Source organism: Eucyclogobius newberryi, unplaced genomic scaffold (assembly GCF_026437365.1).
Source record: "Eucyclogobius newberryi isolate DKJ021-1_F unplaced genomic scaffold, fEucNew1.0.hap1 SCAF_6, whole genome shotgun sequence".
Taxonomy (NCBI): domain Eukaryota; kingdom Metazoa; phylum Chordata; class Actinopteri; order Gobiiformes; family Gobiidae; genus Eucyclogobius; species Eucyclogobius newberryi.
In genome coordinates, this window is record NW_027316278.1 from 24150583 (window position 1) to 24166212 (window position 15630).

At 39.1% G+C, this 15630-nt stretch overlaps 1 protein-coding gene across 1 annotated transcript in view; it reads right to left on the minus strand.

The window, feature by feature from the left end:
- rtn4r (reticulon 4 receptor) overlaps nt 1-15630 on the minus strand; it is a 68045-nt gene that overhangs the window by 2192 nt on the left and 50223 nt on the right. The window lies entirely within an intron of this gene.

The following is a 15630-nucleotide window of genomic DNA, read 5'->3' on the forward strand; positions in this document are numbered from 1 at the left end:
GTTTTCCTTTGTTCTTTCGCAACCGTAACCCTTTTTACATTTGTTGATGAGTTAGGCCTGCAAACGGATGATGCTGGCCTGTTAAGGGTTAATGCTACAGTAAGTATATGTTAAGGGTCAATGCTACAGTATATGTTCTCTCTAACCACATATTGAAGTAACTGCCAGTAGGATTTGTAGACCGCAAGGAGTGTGTTCATGAGAGCGCTGTGTTCATGCTGAATAACGGATCAAAATTAGCCCATGGCTTCAGTTCAGCGTGTCCAGTACATCATGTATGTTCGTACTGTCCAAAATAAATAGACAAACAATTACCCATGTTAACAATTCTAAGTCCGTTTCAACAGCTACACAAAAACATAGCGACACAATCACCATAATAATCACTCTAGTTCAGTTCGATTATGTCTGATTGCAGTGATGTTGCATTGGATCACATTGCCACACATTTATCCCATGCTGCTCTACCAGATGTGAGAGCCTAAAACAGCAGAGAAAAGCCATTTGAATCCAACATCATTACAAATTGGGTGGGTGGCTTTTATAAGGAATTAGCCTAGTCTAAGGCCAGACATAACTAATGGTGTCGCAGCATTCCTGAGGTTGACATTTAGCCTGACGCTGGGAGATAAAACTTCATGCCAGGCTCAGAGATTGATGCCTGCGGGCAGAGGTGGACTGGTGACTGTAAAGCACCAGAGTCTCCACTGAGCTTTTTCTTAAACATGCAATCCGGACGTTTGAGGCCGATCACAGATACTGATCATCTGAAATGTTGATCTGCCAGTACCCATCAACCATCACTTTGACTTGGTGTCAAAAACTTTTTTCTGATAATGATAAATATATGTTTGTATCAAATATACATAATGTTTTGATAATATGAAGTTTGATAAAAATGGATCTAGATCTGGCAATTTCAGGCACTTCTTCTGCTCATCCATTAACTGCGTGGGTTGAAAGAATGCCTGTTCCGTTCATGTCCGCGTCATGCAGCGTTGCAGCGGTGCATCCGGCGCAGCCAAACGCAGTGGATAGTAGGAGCAGGCTTTCATCTTCTGAGCGAATTGGACAGTTTTAGGAAGAAAAACATGCTGAAGAGAGCAATGACTTTGACAAGACCAAGATGAGCTTTTCATTTTCACTTTCCATATGCAGCCATTTTGTAATTGTACAACTTCAAAATGCACATTTTCTCAGCAAAATAAGACACTGCAGCTTTCACAGGCCCATAGCTCTTGTTACATTTAATGGACGCATGTGTGGGTTCTGTGGATGCAGTAGAGAACCATTTGGCTCAGTCTGAGGTGTCATTTCATAATTATGGCTGATAGACGACACCTTTTACTCTATTATACTTTTAACTAGATAACCAGCGGGTGAGTTGGTAGTGCCACGTGTGTTTACAGAAACAAGTGGCTGCTCCGTGTTGTTGTCCAGGAGCAGGCGGTGGACACATCGAGACTTAAAGGACCACATCAGAGTGTGTTTTAACAAAGAGGGTTACAGATTATCTACCTCAAGGTAAATGTTAAACGGTAAATAATGATAATGGTGACGTAAAGTCTGATCGCTGCGTCTGATCGGCCCATTTTGCAGATCACGTGATTTTTGCCATGATCGGCCTGATCACGATCAGCGGGCGATCGATCGTAGCACTTCTACTAGTTATTTCTGGCAGTTTATGTTGGTATGGGATATTATTTGTATGACCAGTGTATGGCCAAACAAGACACAAACAAAAGCTTTATTCTAGAAATGTTTTGTTGCCATTTTGAAATACATTTTCCCTGCAGGTTTTAAAATATTTCAGTCAATTCACACTATACTATTACTTACTATTTTTAAAAAGTAATGCTCAGCTTTACTTTATTGAGGTTATTTAATATAATCTATGCGTCAGAATAATACGTCTTGAGTAATACACATTCATATAAATGGTCATGGGTGTGCAGGATGCACAATAGTTAACCTGTAACCAGAACATGACAGATATAAGTACAAAAACAGAGGAAAACCCTTACTAAGTGTAGGAACACTTACTACTCTCCTAGTGGCCCCCTCTATAAATATCGTTCTTGTATAAAAAATAACTTATTTAAAGTTGGGATGAAGAAAGTGTGCCTATTGGGGCTTGACCTTGCTTCATACATAAATCAAAGTGTCAAAATGTCACCAGCACATCTTGTATGAGAATTTAATCCGAAGCACAACTTCAAATTTCTGAAATGTCGTCAGCCTCTATGATTGCCAAGGATTTCCAATCTTCCATGCACAGGTGAGGAATTCCGAGCTTACCATCATGACAGGTGTAGCAGTTCTTCAATAAAATGCCCACGCCTAACGTATCCCCCTCCTCCCTCACCTCAATCCCAATCCCTTCTCATTCCCCTGCAGTGTGTTGTGGAGCGCCTCATCCTGGACCTTGTTAAACGGAGCTCTGGTGTGGCCTGACAGCGGCCCTCTGCTGCACTTTCCCTCCAATCTTGGTGCTGAGCCGTCAGACTGCCACTGGAAAGCTGTCAGGGCTCCCCGCTCTTTCTGCACCGCAGCACTTTTCCCTCAGCTCTGCCTAACAATAGCAATATTTTATCGCATACCACGCTTCATGTATCTCCGCCGCCATCTTCATTTCTCCCCCTCTTTGCTCTATTCATTAACAGGCTATTTCCTTCCACATATTGCATGTCAGAGATGGGTTCCTCAGCTATTGTTCAATGCTGTAATACGTCTCTGCTGTCGTCTGCTGATTGACAGAAAAAGACCAACAAAATAATCAACCCTATGCCATTCAATTTTCTTACTGACATCCACATCCGCAATGCACAAATTATATCAGCTTGCATGTCAAACAAGTACCGGTGTATTTGGGTGTCACAGCATGCTTCTGTGCTCATTGACAACAGTCTTTCTCTCTAACCTTTACATGACTCCACACCAGACGTCACACCTCCTACTCTTGAGACCACAGTCTATTCACAGATAATGTTGAGGTATTGTTCACAACAATAATTTTTCAGACAACCTGGGAAATTAGCCATCAGCTCTCTTGTATTTTATAACTGCCACAGCGGTACATTCAGTCACAATTTACGTGTTATTGCTTCAAATATCACTGAGCTGGTGATGATAACTTGGAGAAAGTACATTGTGGTGTTAAAATGTATATTATCCTTGATTTATCATGCTGGTTACCCCATCAGCAATCAGTTACTATTGTAGAATAAACACACTTTTAGTCCTTGGACCTTGTAGCCATTTCAAGCACTCCCCCAAACATGCTTTTTTTGGTAACTGTCAGTGTACTGCTAATATTACTGCTATTAAAAGCTTTTTTATAATAACTTATTTGGTTCCTGGACAGATTAGTCCAAAATCCTCCATCTTGGTGGGCGTTCTTTTACAGTCTTTTTGCTGCGTGTTAAATCTGCTGTTTAGACACAGAGGGCACACGGGGATAGCTCGTAGCCGGCCCCTGATTTATCATGGTGGCTTTGCTCTGAAGGGCTAAGGATTGGGATAGGGTGGCTAACATGACAGTGTGAGCCTGTTGGCCCGCAGTGGAAGTGATGTCTCTGTCAGCTAGGAATCACAGCCGCTCTCCATAGGGACCTGCTGGCCTCCTTCTCAAACCACACATCATTGTGCTGCTTAAGGCTAGGCCCACACTTAATGTACTCATGAACTTTCCCCCATCTCGAATGAATGAGGTCTTGCAGTATGTGAGTATAAATAAGTAGTTGAGGCTGTATTGCATGCAATAGTTGAGGTGTTTTTTGGGTGGTACTCATTCACATTTACTTAAGTACAATCTTTGGCTACTTTATACCTCTAGGCAACAGAGAAATGCACATTTGACTTCAGGGGGATGTATGTCCATGTACTCTGGTTCAAACCAATTTTGCTTCCAAACTTGTGTATTCAAATAAAGGTTTAAATATTCATTAAGGACATATTTTTACCTATAAGAAAATGCATGACCTATTTTCACTTTGTGTTCATTTTAGAAATATGATCTAGAGAGATGTTTGGAGAAAACACCACTAATTACAGACAATAATAGATACTCTTTATAAATGCCAGGATACTTTGAACATTTGATTGTGTATTATTATTTATAGCATTGTTCCATCCTTCTTTCCCTTTGATTAACAATTAAAAGCCAGCCCTCTTCTCACAAATAGGTACGTTAAAAATTCCCCCATTCCTTTCACAAGTTGACACTTGTGGAGTAAAGTGGTACTACACTTTTTGAGAGGTTAGAATTACAGTAGAGTGTGCCCGTGGTTACACTGTCATGCACTACTTTATTTTCATACGTTTGCTTTGAAGCTCCTCTTGCTTGGTAAAAAAAGTTTCATTTTGGGTAAGACGTATTCTTGACTTGTGAGAGCTTCTTTGAATAGCACATGATTGGCTGGTGGCGGATACTTTCTTGGAAAAGGCACTTCGGTTCCGTCAGAGCAGCCATTTGTGTGTGTCCAAGAGGGCTGCTTAAAATAACTACTTTCCTCAACCCAGATTTAAAAATAATGGCAAGCACATACTTTTTTCACTAAGAATAATGAATCTTTAATATTTTTAATACTAATTGTGACTAGTATTGTTTAGTGAATTATATGTAATACTTATAGAATAATACTTAATAAGTGCCAAGGTCCAATATTATATTAATATTATATTATTAATATAATATTGGACCTTGGCACTTATTAAGTATTATTCTTTCAAAATAATTAAGCCAAGTAGAAATACATTTATTTATGACTGAGCCACATCTGCTTCCTTATTGTTGCAAAGTGCACCTTTATATCAACTTTTGTCTTTTTTTGTTGTTATTTTTGGAAGTTGTGGGTTCTTGCTTGCTTCTGCGATAGACTTTCACATGTTAACTCTGACTTTTAATTCTCTGAAATACAAGTCCTTATTAAGATGTTAAAATATGTTAAATATGTGATAAAAAATTCAGAGCCTTCTTTTTGTGTTGCTTGTTTTTGGTGCCTGGAGTAACATGTTTTCTAATTTTTTCTGGCCCGAAGGCTTTATTGGACAGGGCAGTTGTAGCTTGAAATGGGTAAAGAGAGGGCATTGGCATTCAGCAAATTGGAATGCAACACTCTTTTTCACTGCACCACCGGCAAGCTTTTCGTGTGTGTCTGTTTCCAAAGGCTTGTTTGCCTCTGAAAATCTGGCAATCCTATTCTTCACATTTACTTAAGAGTACAAGCAAACCCTTCAGCGATTGTAAAAGTACATCTGTTTATGAAAGTGACCCCATCATACTCGGATCAATCAGCGCGTCGCCTTTTGAGAGTTGATACACACTTTGAACGTAGAACTGCAGTAACTTTCGCCCACTGGAGCCACATGGTCCAACAAAACCAGGCTGCAGAGTTATTGCCTTAGACGTCCGACGCCACAGTAAAATCAAGTGGAGTTTATCTTGGTCCTGTTGTGTCTCTTTCAAGCTTCTGCCAGAAAGAGTTCAGACAAGCTGAGAACAAACCAACAGACAGAAAGATCTCTACAACTTTTATGAGCCAGCTGCTGTGATCTTAAATAAAGATGTACGCTCCAGATCAAACAGGATATTTAGGACATGACGGACCAGTGTGCTGCCAGCTGTCCTGTGGAGTGATGGTGGTTTTGGGACACAAAGAGGCAGCGCGGAGGCGATCGGGGGGGTCCTCTCGCACATCTGACAGAACACACACCCCCCAGCAGATGGCTCATGAATATCTGAGAGCACAGAGGTCGATCTGCAGCAATACCACAAAGTATGCAACTGTGTGTATACAAAATAATTTAGCTCTTATAATTAAATATATGATGTGTATTTTGTATTATTATTGGACTTTGAATGTTTATTTCGTCATGAATTTACTTTGGGCTCCATCTACTGGCTGCAGAAGCAATTACATGTAGGGGAGACGGACAAAAAACTAAAATGCAAATGCCACCACGCAGTTGTAATGATCGTGATAAGACAGCAATAAAAATAAAAATAAAAAGACTAGCGATGATTTATGGACTTGGAACAGGACCAGAGATCGCTCGACACATCACACATTAGGAGATTTCTGAGGGGGAAGACTTTCTAAACTGGATTCATCAAACTAGCGTAATGGAGCTAAATTAATATATGTCCTTAAAAGATAATTTTGTAAGATCCAGGGTTTTGATTTGAAGAACTCCAGGACATCTATGCCACTAATCAACAATAAAATATATTCTATAATATTCTATATAACTTGGATTTGTAACATGAAAACCTTTGTACTATCAAAATGTAATTTGAAAATGTTTTACCAAAGTTCAGCTTCCACTCAAAAAGGCGGAGTGAAAGCATCAAAGAGGTAACACAAATGTCTTTCCTGTCATTACGAGGGCGTAAGCAGTAGCATATGTACCTACTTTGTGTTGCAACACTGGAATTTCCCCATTGCGGGACAAATAAAGGCTTATCTTATCTTTTCTTATTAACCCCGAGCCAGAACAGAGGCGCTTCTTGCAGCTACAGGTTTTCATTCAGGAGAACAAAGTGTGATGTCGGATAAGCATTTTGGTCCGAGTACAGTATTGGTATCGAAACAACCCTAATTATTCCAAAAAGTAAAGTTTTGGTAGAGAGACTGCAACAGTAACAATAGTCAGGCCTTGTTCTCTCCTGACAGTGGGTGAATGAGCTCAGAATCACGAGTTTGTCAGATCGAATCCCCTCGATCAATGCTAAGAACTAGAGTAGGAGGGAGAGAGGATTTTATGTTTGTTACAGCTGCCATTGTATTACCATCGACCTCAAGCGGGACTCAAGTCCATCTTCTCTGTTCGGCAGGATCATTCAGGCCAATTCCCAGCATTTATGCATTACAGTTATTTAGAAGAAGAAAGCAATGTTCTGTCATTTTGAGACACTGTCCAATACAGCTATATTCTCTTGCCAGAACATGTTGTAACTGTTTAAATCTGTTTGTGTTATTCCAGGTCTCTTCATTCACTCCACATTAAATCACTCCTCTATTCTATGTGTAAAAAAGATAATCGCACATCTACACACTGTTTATTAGAGCAGTTTGTCACTAGAGTCGTATAAACAAGTTTGCAATGGGTAGAAAGAAAAATACAAAAGGTCAAAAGGAGTAAAAGCGGCGACAGCTACACACAATGAACAAAGCAATTCATCACTTTGGACCAAATAGGACTTTTTTTTTTATTTCAATGTGCCATGATGTGTTTTTTTTTTAGTTTTTTTAGTTTTTGATCTTTAGTTGATATCTATTCTTATCTTATTATTTTAAAAATGTTTAAAAAAATCTAAATATTCTTAATCATCCATAATTATATGATTTATACATTTTGTCGAATTAAAAAGTTGAATTTGTGCTAGTTGACATCCATTAAATCAAGTTTATTGGGCGAATTCAAAGTTTAATCTAGTTTTAATAGCTTGTATATATAATTATTTATTTTATTATTATTATGTTTCATTCAAATAAAAATTCACACTGTTTAAATTGAACTAATGCACATATTTGATAGGAAGTCGAACTAAATGTAGAATATTTTAGTTATGTTCATCAATTGGAACATTGGTAGAATATCCACTGTTTCAGCAACACCAACATTTTACTTTTGGCAACCTTGATGTCAGATCCAATAATGGAAATCAGATGCATTAGGAATAAAATCAACAGCTTACATACATTCAACATGTAAAGAACATTTATAATTTATTTTCAAATTGAAAAATAAAGGCTTACAGTGCACAGTATACTCGACTGTATTATTTCCTCTTCACACATATCCCTAATAGAGTTAGTGATGGTAAAATGACACTGCATGGATGAATTGTATCATAGTGGCGCCGTGCCACTGGATTAGGGGCAGAAATATCTCTTGTCTATTGTACAGCGGGCAGCGGGCCAAGTACTGGTGCTGCCGAGGCTGCGATCCAAGAGGGGCGTCAGGAGTCAAATATACCCACAAGCCTTCACTGCCCGGCCTTGTCCCGCCTCCACGCCTCACAGACATGGACAATTTGTGCATGTGTGAAGCTGTGTCGAATGCATAATTCATGTAGTGTAAGCTGGAAATAATGCAAGCATTCAGGGGACATGTCCGGATGCACTCCTAAAGCCACCAAGAGCGACAAAAAAAACAATTTGGAACGGCCTACTTTATATTTCGTGTTCGCTGCCAGTAGCTTTTTTGCCTGACCAAGTGCACAAAGCCTTATCTTATCTCCACATGGCTGAGTTGGGCTCACATGAGGGGGTCCGTTGTCGCGGTGATGCGTCGCTCCCGGGCAGACTTCAGCACAGGTGTTAACATTTGAGGAGCCATATTTCTTTTGTCTAAAATAGAGTGTGTCATCCCTTTTCAGGTTAAGTAGGATTTACTGGAAGAAAATAACAAGAAACATGTTGTGAAAGGATTTGGGAGGGATTTATGTCATGCAAAAACTACCCAAGTTGTCTGAGGCCCAACTAAATATTGAAATAGTCTAGATGAATAAGTGCTATACATAATTTAGAAGATAAAGGGGTTAAAGCACAAGACTTGTAGACTTGACTAATGGCTGTTTTCCCTGTACAATTTCCTCTTGAAAGTTTTAAGAATTATTTTTGGCTCAGTCCGTCTTGGTTTAATTTTTTATGAGCATGTTTTTATACAATATAGCCTCGTCAATAAGTACAAAGCAATATTGAGCTGGGGGATTGGCAGCATTTGGGCACCACTAAGCCTAAGGGCAAATGTGAAGTATGAATACGAGATATTATTGCCGTCAAAACATGTACTAGTAAATCCATTACTCATAGATATTAAAATAGAAAAAATAAATAAATTAAAAATGAAAATCTACAAAAAATTGAGCCAGTGAAAAAATATGAAAATAAATTGTATTAGTATTGAAATTGATATCTGGTGTATTAAAGATAAAAAAAATTGAGTTAGAAATGTTTATATTATGTTTATATTATATTATACACTATTTAGTATATAAGACCTTGACTTCTTGCCATTTTAGATCATGGAAACCAGTCATTTGGAATAAGAATTTCCTTTTCATTGGCCTCATTTGACAGTATTTTGACCATGACCATTTGCCTGCAGGGGTGATCGACTGTGACACACTTGGGACAATCCACGCTTGTTTCCACATATGTGACATTGTCAGATAAGTCCTTGGAGAAAAATTGAATTCAATCTTACGGTTATGGATCTGTTTGCGTTTGTGACATATGGACATCCTTTGCATTCTACACACATGGGTGCAGACGACCTGGATGAAGTTTTGCGGTCATCCACAGCCACATTCCTTGGTCCTCACACATCTGCCATGGCTAACCCTGACTACCTTGTGACTCGGACGAGATCGCACATGACATAGTCGCAGCCTCTTTGCACAGTCAGCTGATCATCCTAGCAGAGTGCAATATTGCGGAAAGTGGAGCTGGCTGAGGAGGGTTAGATGACACATTATGGCAGTAAAAAAGGGTGTCAATGAGGATTTTGTCTTGTGAAGGATTCCAAGGCTACAATTTCAGCGCTTGGATATGCCCCTCCGGCACCGTAGATCCAGAGGCTGTCATTCCCTGCACTTTGAACGCGAATGAGGAATGGCTAGACTCAAAATGCGACCGTGCCTTCACCTGAGGACCACCTGTGATGACTAATGTTCACACAGTCAGATGTTGCACAAGGGCTTTACAAGGTTAGGGCCAGTTTCCATATCATCAGCGCAGCAGGGCCGCTCATCTTTTAACAACTCTTGACAATGTTTTTACTGGGGAAGCTATTAATCAAGGTTGACCGGGTAAGCTAGGATCATTTTTACTTGATGATGGAATACTTTGCAAACTTTGGATTACACATGATGGCAACTTTTAGTGATAAAGATAAAGCATGTATCAATGTCGGAAAATTATTATCCAACCAGTATTAGACAAAGGCTATGTATTTCCAAGTGTCAATGTTATTCAATTGTTTTATATAAATAGTGAGGTTTATAATCAGCAATGTGTAAAATATGTATGTATGTATGTACTGTATGTCGTCATGTATCTGTAAGTTATTATTAAATACAAGACAAAAAAAAAAAAAAAAATGCTTTTAAAAGGCCATATCAAAAATGTGAGAACGAAGAAAAGTCTGCCTTTAGCGAAACATAAAAATATATATATATATGCTTGTTCAAATGTTCTCATCAGATTTTATTGATTTTTCTTTTTTCTTCAAGTGGTACTGCAAAACAGAATTCCCTTCACATTTTTTCGACATAACTGCCAGTGTAAGAAGGCGCTGCCAAACGCAGTATTGTGGTAATGAAGCTGTCAGAACGACACGCAGCGCGCCACAGAACAGGCTATTCTCTGAGAGCTAAAACATGCCTTCAGGAGAGACAGACTACAATGACATCTAAAAGTGTAACCCCTCATTACATGCTGTTTGTGCCTGGTCCTCTCCTTGTTTTACTCATCTTCACATGCCTCGACACTGAAGTCCTGAAAGCTCTGATAAACACACGGCTTTCTCCCACTTTTGCTTAGGATGGCCTACTTTTAACAGTGAAGAAGAGGGGATTTACTCCGCTGCATGGCCTTTCATCTCAGAGCTTCAAGTCTTTTAACGTTTGAAATTGTTGACCCCACACGCAATCATGAGTCATACTTGATCGCTGTGATTCATGTTTTCTATGGTAGGAGTAGTACAATACCAAAGTGAAATCCCACACGTTGTAATATAATGTCAGTGATTCAGCCCATCTTCTTTATCCAAGGTTATACCAATGCCTGGGTTGTGGAAATGGAAATACAGCATGCTTTTTAAAAACAATGCTTTTTCCTTATATCTGATTTCAAACCTCTTGCGAAATAGATTTATTGTCATTCAATAGAGCTCTGAAACCATATCAGTTAAATTCAAGTCCAATGCTGCATATTTAAAGCATCATAACCTTCCATTCACTACCACATAAGTAAAAACAAATGGAAATGAAATCTATAGACACATGAAGTACCTAAATCCTCCGTGTCTCCACATATTTTATTACATCCCATTTGTATTTCTGTAATTGGTAAAGCTGCTGCATAGGGCTGTGCAGCATAAGCCCTCAGTCATGCTTGTGTCACGAATGGTTTTGGCAATATGTAGTCAGATACTGAGCAGGCTGTCGGGGATTTGCTTTCCAATTACGACTGACTTCAATATAGCATGGTTAGAGAATGCCATTATGTATTTGTACAGAAATACATGCATAATTACACTATACAATTCCAGTTGACATTTAAAAATACAATTCTATGAAAACACATTCGATTTGGGGCAAATGTGTAAATATCCGTTTACAGCATTGTTTATGTGTGATGTTGCATGTGAGTGTGTATGGGTCAGAGAGTGGATTTGACTATGTCCAATGCAGCAACTTTGCCAAATCTAATTGGATTGTATAATGTACTCCTGTAAATCAGGAGCTGCAGATGGAAACTATATCTATTTTGTTATAATCTAGTGTGGAACAACCATGGTTTTATGAGCATAATGTCTCTGTTCATTGTCCCTTCAAATAAACACTAAACTAAACTAAATGAGCCATTATAAAAAGTGAAGAGAGAACTAGGAGCTGTTTTCATTGTTGGTGCTGAAATGTTATAGGCACTGTACCTATTTTTTTCTGTGTTAAATAACCTGAAAAAGCTCTTTGCAGCCACCACATGAATTGCTCACTGACTTAATGTATTCCGACCATCCTAAATATTCACCACAATGAGTTTTTTCACAACTTTCCGAGGCCAAAGCAGAGTTTTGCTATCACAGTAAAGCTAACAACAACCCCTAGTGTGCTAACAGTGCACTTCCAGTGTCTTAGATAAAATGCTCTATAATTAGACAACACAGACTCTTACGGTGAACAGTGGTCTCATGTTCACCGTAAGAGATGCATTTACAGTATATATATATATATATATATATAGCGGCACAATGCTAATTTTGAGTGCAGTGTACTCCCAAAATGGAGTGAGATAAGTGAGGACGCCTGGTAAATAGTATTTCCTACTTCGCTAGCTACTCTTCTCAAGTGACCGTCACCATGCCTACCTCTCGATCAATCACTTCTCAAGGCTTTGGTATAAATCCACTTTATTTTTCATCATATATCCCCTTCTTGGCACAACCATCCCATCCACCACAACAGCACAACCATCAGCCACCTCAACCTGTCCATTTTATCCCTTCCCTTGCAAACGCACTAAACTAAACTCTCACTTTCATTCGATGTGGCTGACACCTGCCATGATCAAATGTTTCAATGAACAATGTATCACACTTCGCTCGTGTCCGTTTAAATCTCTCCATGTTGAATTCATTGTTTGTAATTTGTAATTGTGTGTACGTTTTAAACCATAGAGGCTGTTATTTTCTATTCCCCTTTCACCACATGTCATAACAGTGTGGCTGATAAAATGCACATGTCCCAAGTCTTTTCGACTGGAGGAATCATTTCTCACACTCAGAATGTAGTCAGACAGTGTCACAGCTCGTAGCTCGTATCCCATGGTGCACAACGCTGCGTTCACCAAACGGCAATCTGCAATGCAAAGTAAAGCACAGCTACATATGGAGAGGAAGATGGAAAGAAATCACACGGACAACATGGCGCAATCCTATAGAAACACTATAATTAGATGTCACCGGATGAAACGTTTTACACATGTGATTTTCTTTTTTCTTCTGAATTACAATCTAGTAAACATACACAAGCTCAGTGAGGGTGTGTTGCGCTGGGTGCTCCAGTTTTCTTCATCCCCCCACCGACTTCAAAATCGGCGTACGTCCTCTGGACAAGTGGGGCATCTAAAGTTATCCAATTTTTTGAGATACCTTTTACGGTCTGTGTGCGGCGCAGCCGCAAAGTTGGACAACTTATTTTGGGATATTGCAGATCTAAAAATTGCTCCCATTTGATCAAAACCAGTCCGATTAGGACCAAATTTGAATCAGTTGTTAAACTTTCTAGTTTGGACCAGTTTATGATGACAAAATTGAAATGGGCGCGATAGCGCCCCCTACAGAGTGACCTTTAAATTAACATTGAAGGTCAAAAATTAGTTTTACCAAAATGTTCTAAACTTAACCAAAATTCTATTTTGGCGTCCCGATCAAAAAAGCCAATCAGACAAATGCCTTATTTTTTACGGCGTAGTCGTAGCGATGACAGAAACCTCCCATGTTATCCCTATGGGAAAACCGCAAAATCTCTCAAATATCCACATTTTTATGTTTCACACTTTAACGAACTCCTCCTAGTGCGTTTTGCCCACGAACCTCAAAATCGGTGTACGTCCTCTAGAGAAGTGGGGCATCTAAAGTTATCCAAATTTTAAGGATAACTTTTACGGTCTCTGTGCGACGGAGCCGCAAACGTTTCCCAGAATTCTGACTATTTGGCCTTCAGAGTGGCCTATAAACAATAGAGTTTTTCCAAATGACATGATATTTTGAACAAAATTCTAATTTGCCATCCTGATCATAAAAGTATGAGAGCCAAAGTCATATTTTGTACGGCGTAACCGTAGCGTTGACAGAAACATCCCATGTTATCCTTATGGGAAAATCGTAGAATCTCTCAAATCACCACATTTTTACGCTTCACACTTTAACAAACTCCTCCTAGGGCGATTGCCCGATCAAGTTCATATTTGGAGAATATCATCTACACAAGCGGGGCATCAAAACTTACCCATATTTTGATTCTAAGTGCTACGGTCTCTGTGTGGCGGACCCGCAAATATATGTCAGAAATGGGAAAACAGCGAAATCTCTAAAATGACCACATTTTTACGCTTCACATTTTAACGAACTCCTCCCAGGGCGATTGCCCGATCAAGCTCATATTTGGGGAGAATCATCTACACAAACGGGGCATCAAAAGTTATCCATATTTTGATTTTAAGTGGTACGGTCTCTTTGCCGTGGAGCTGCAAATATACTGTCACAAATGGGAAAAACGCCAAATCCTTGAAATGTTCACATTTACGCTTCACACTTTAACAAACTCCTCCGTGGGCAATAGCTCAATCAAGCTTTACTTTGGGAAATATCATCTACACAAGCGGGGCATCAAAAGTTATCCATATTTATATTCTAAGTGTTACGGTCTCTGTGCGGCGGAGCAGCAAATTTGACCGACACTTGTGTTCATTTGCACTGGATTGGCCATGTCCAATGTGTCGCCGTCTGTCAAGTTCTTTTTTAATTCAACACAATAAGGGCGCCATCTTTATCAAGTCGAAAGCGCAGAGTCGGAAGGCCGGCGGCCGGCGAGGGCCGTTGGATGCCGCTTGCGGCTTTAATTATAATTATTTCAGTTCACCATAGCCATCATACATTTATCATCCCACATAGGTTTAAAAAAAAATCATTCTGATCCTCCAGTGCCACGCCTTCTCTTATTCAATTATTGCAGCTAAAATGGATACACACTCTCACGCTCTATCTCCTTGTCATTAGTTATCTATTATCTCCTTCGGTGGCGGTTTAATTCCCTCTGTAGTTTTGGTGCATGAGTCATCAGACATGCAGCCGCGATGGGAACAGCCTCTCCCTGGACGTGAGCAGGTGTAAGAAATCTGCACAGGAGCAATTTCACCCTGAGACAAGCCGGGTGTTTATTTGTTTATTTATTATTAGGAGCCCCATTAGCTGCAGTAAGGTGCTGGTATTCTTCCTGGGGCCTATGTAAGAATACATATAATACTTATCATAACTTACAGTTACATCAAATGACAAGAAGTGATCTTTCAATACAATGTCGGATAAATGTTTATTGTAGCAATAATATTTTTAATCTGACTCTTCCTTTCTAGTTCAAACTGTTCTCTTACCATGACTGTAGTTTTCTTACCATGACTGTACATACATACATACATACAGTACAATACATACAGGTCTATCAGGTTAAAATTATGCTAAATGGTTTGATAAATGTTGACCTACAGCACACATCTACAGCAGCTCATTGTATCCATTAAAAAAAAAAAAGTACTCGTAGAGATTTTTTTTTTTTAATGAATACAATGAGCTTCTGTACACATCTGCATTATTTCACAGTAATGTAAGTATAAGGGCTGATAAGACAATGTTACAGTCCAGCCAGATTTTATTTATTATGCTTGTGAAGTAGCAATACACAATGCTACTTCACAGTGCTACAGTAAAAACTATTTTTTTATCTTAAAGAAGTAAAAACTGGTGATGCATGTTGTTGTTTTTTCTTATTCTGTATTATGTAAGTGGATATTTGACATTGCTGGGATATAGGATCTTGTATCTGCCTCCACGTCACAAAAGTGATTTATCCTTGATTCGCTGCTCTCCAATTTGGATCACGCTGACTTAAATGTTGTTTAAGTTTGCAGAGCAACCAGAAGGTCAACATTCTGTTCTGTAAAAGAATACTGCATTGCTGTAATGAGAAACATAAGAAAAACAATGACCGCAATCAAGGGTAAAAAGAGTATGGCCCAATAGTTCTTGAGTAACTAAAGGAATGGCTTGCATAAGATACATAAGATAAGAAAAGATACAACAAGCACTTCTACAAAGTCAAACTCCTTGCTAAAATAAAAA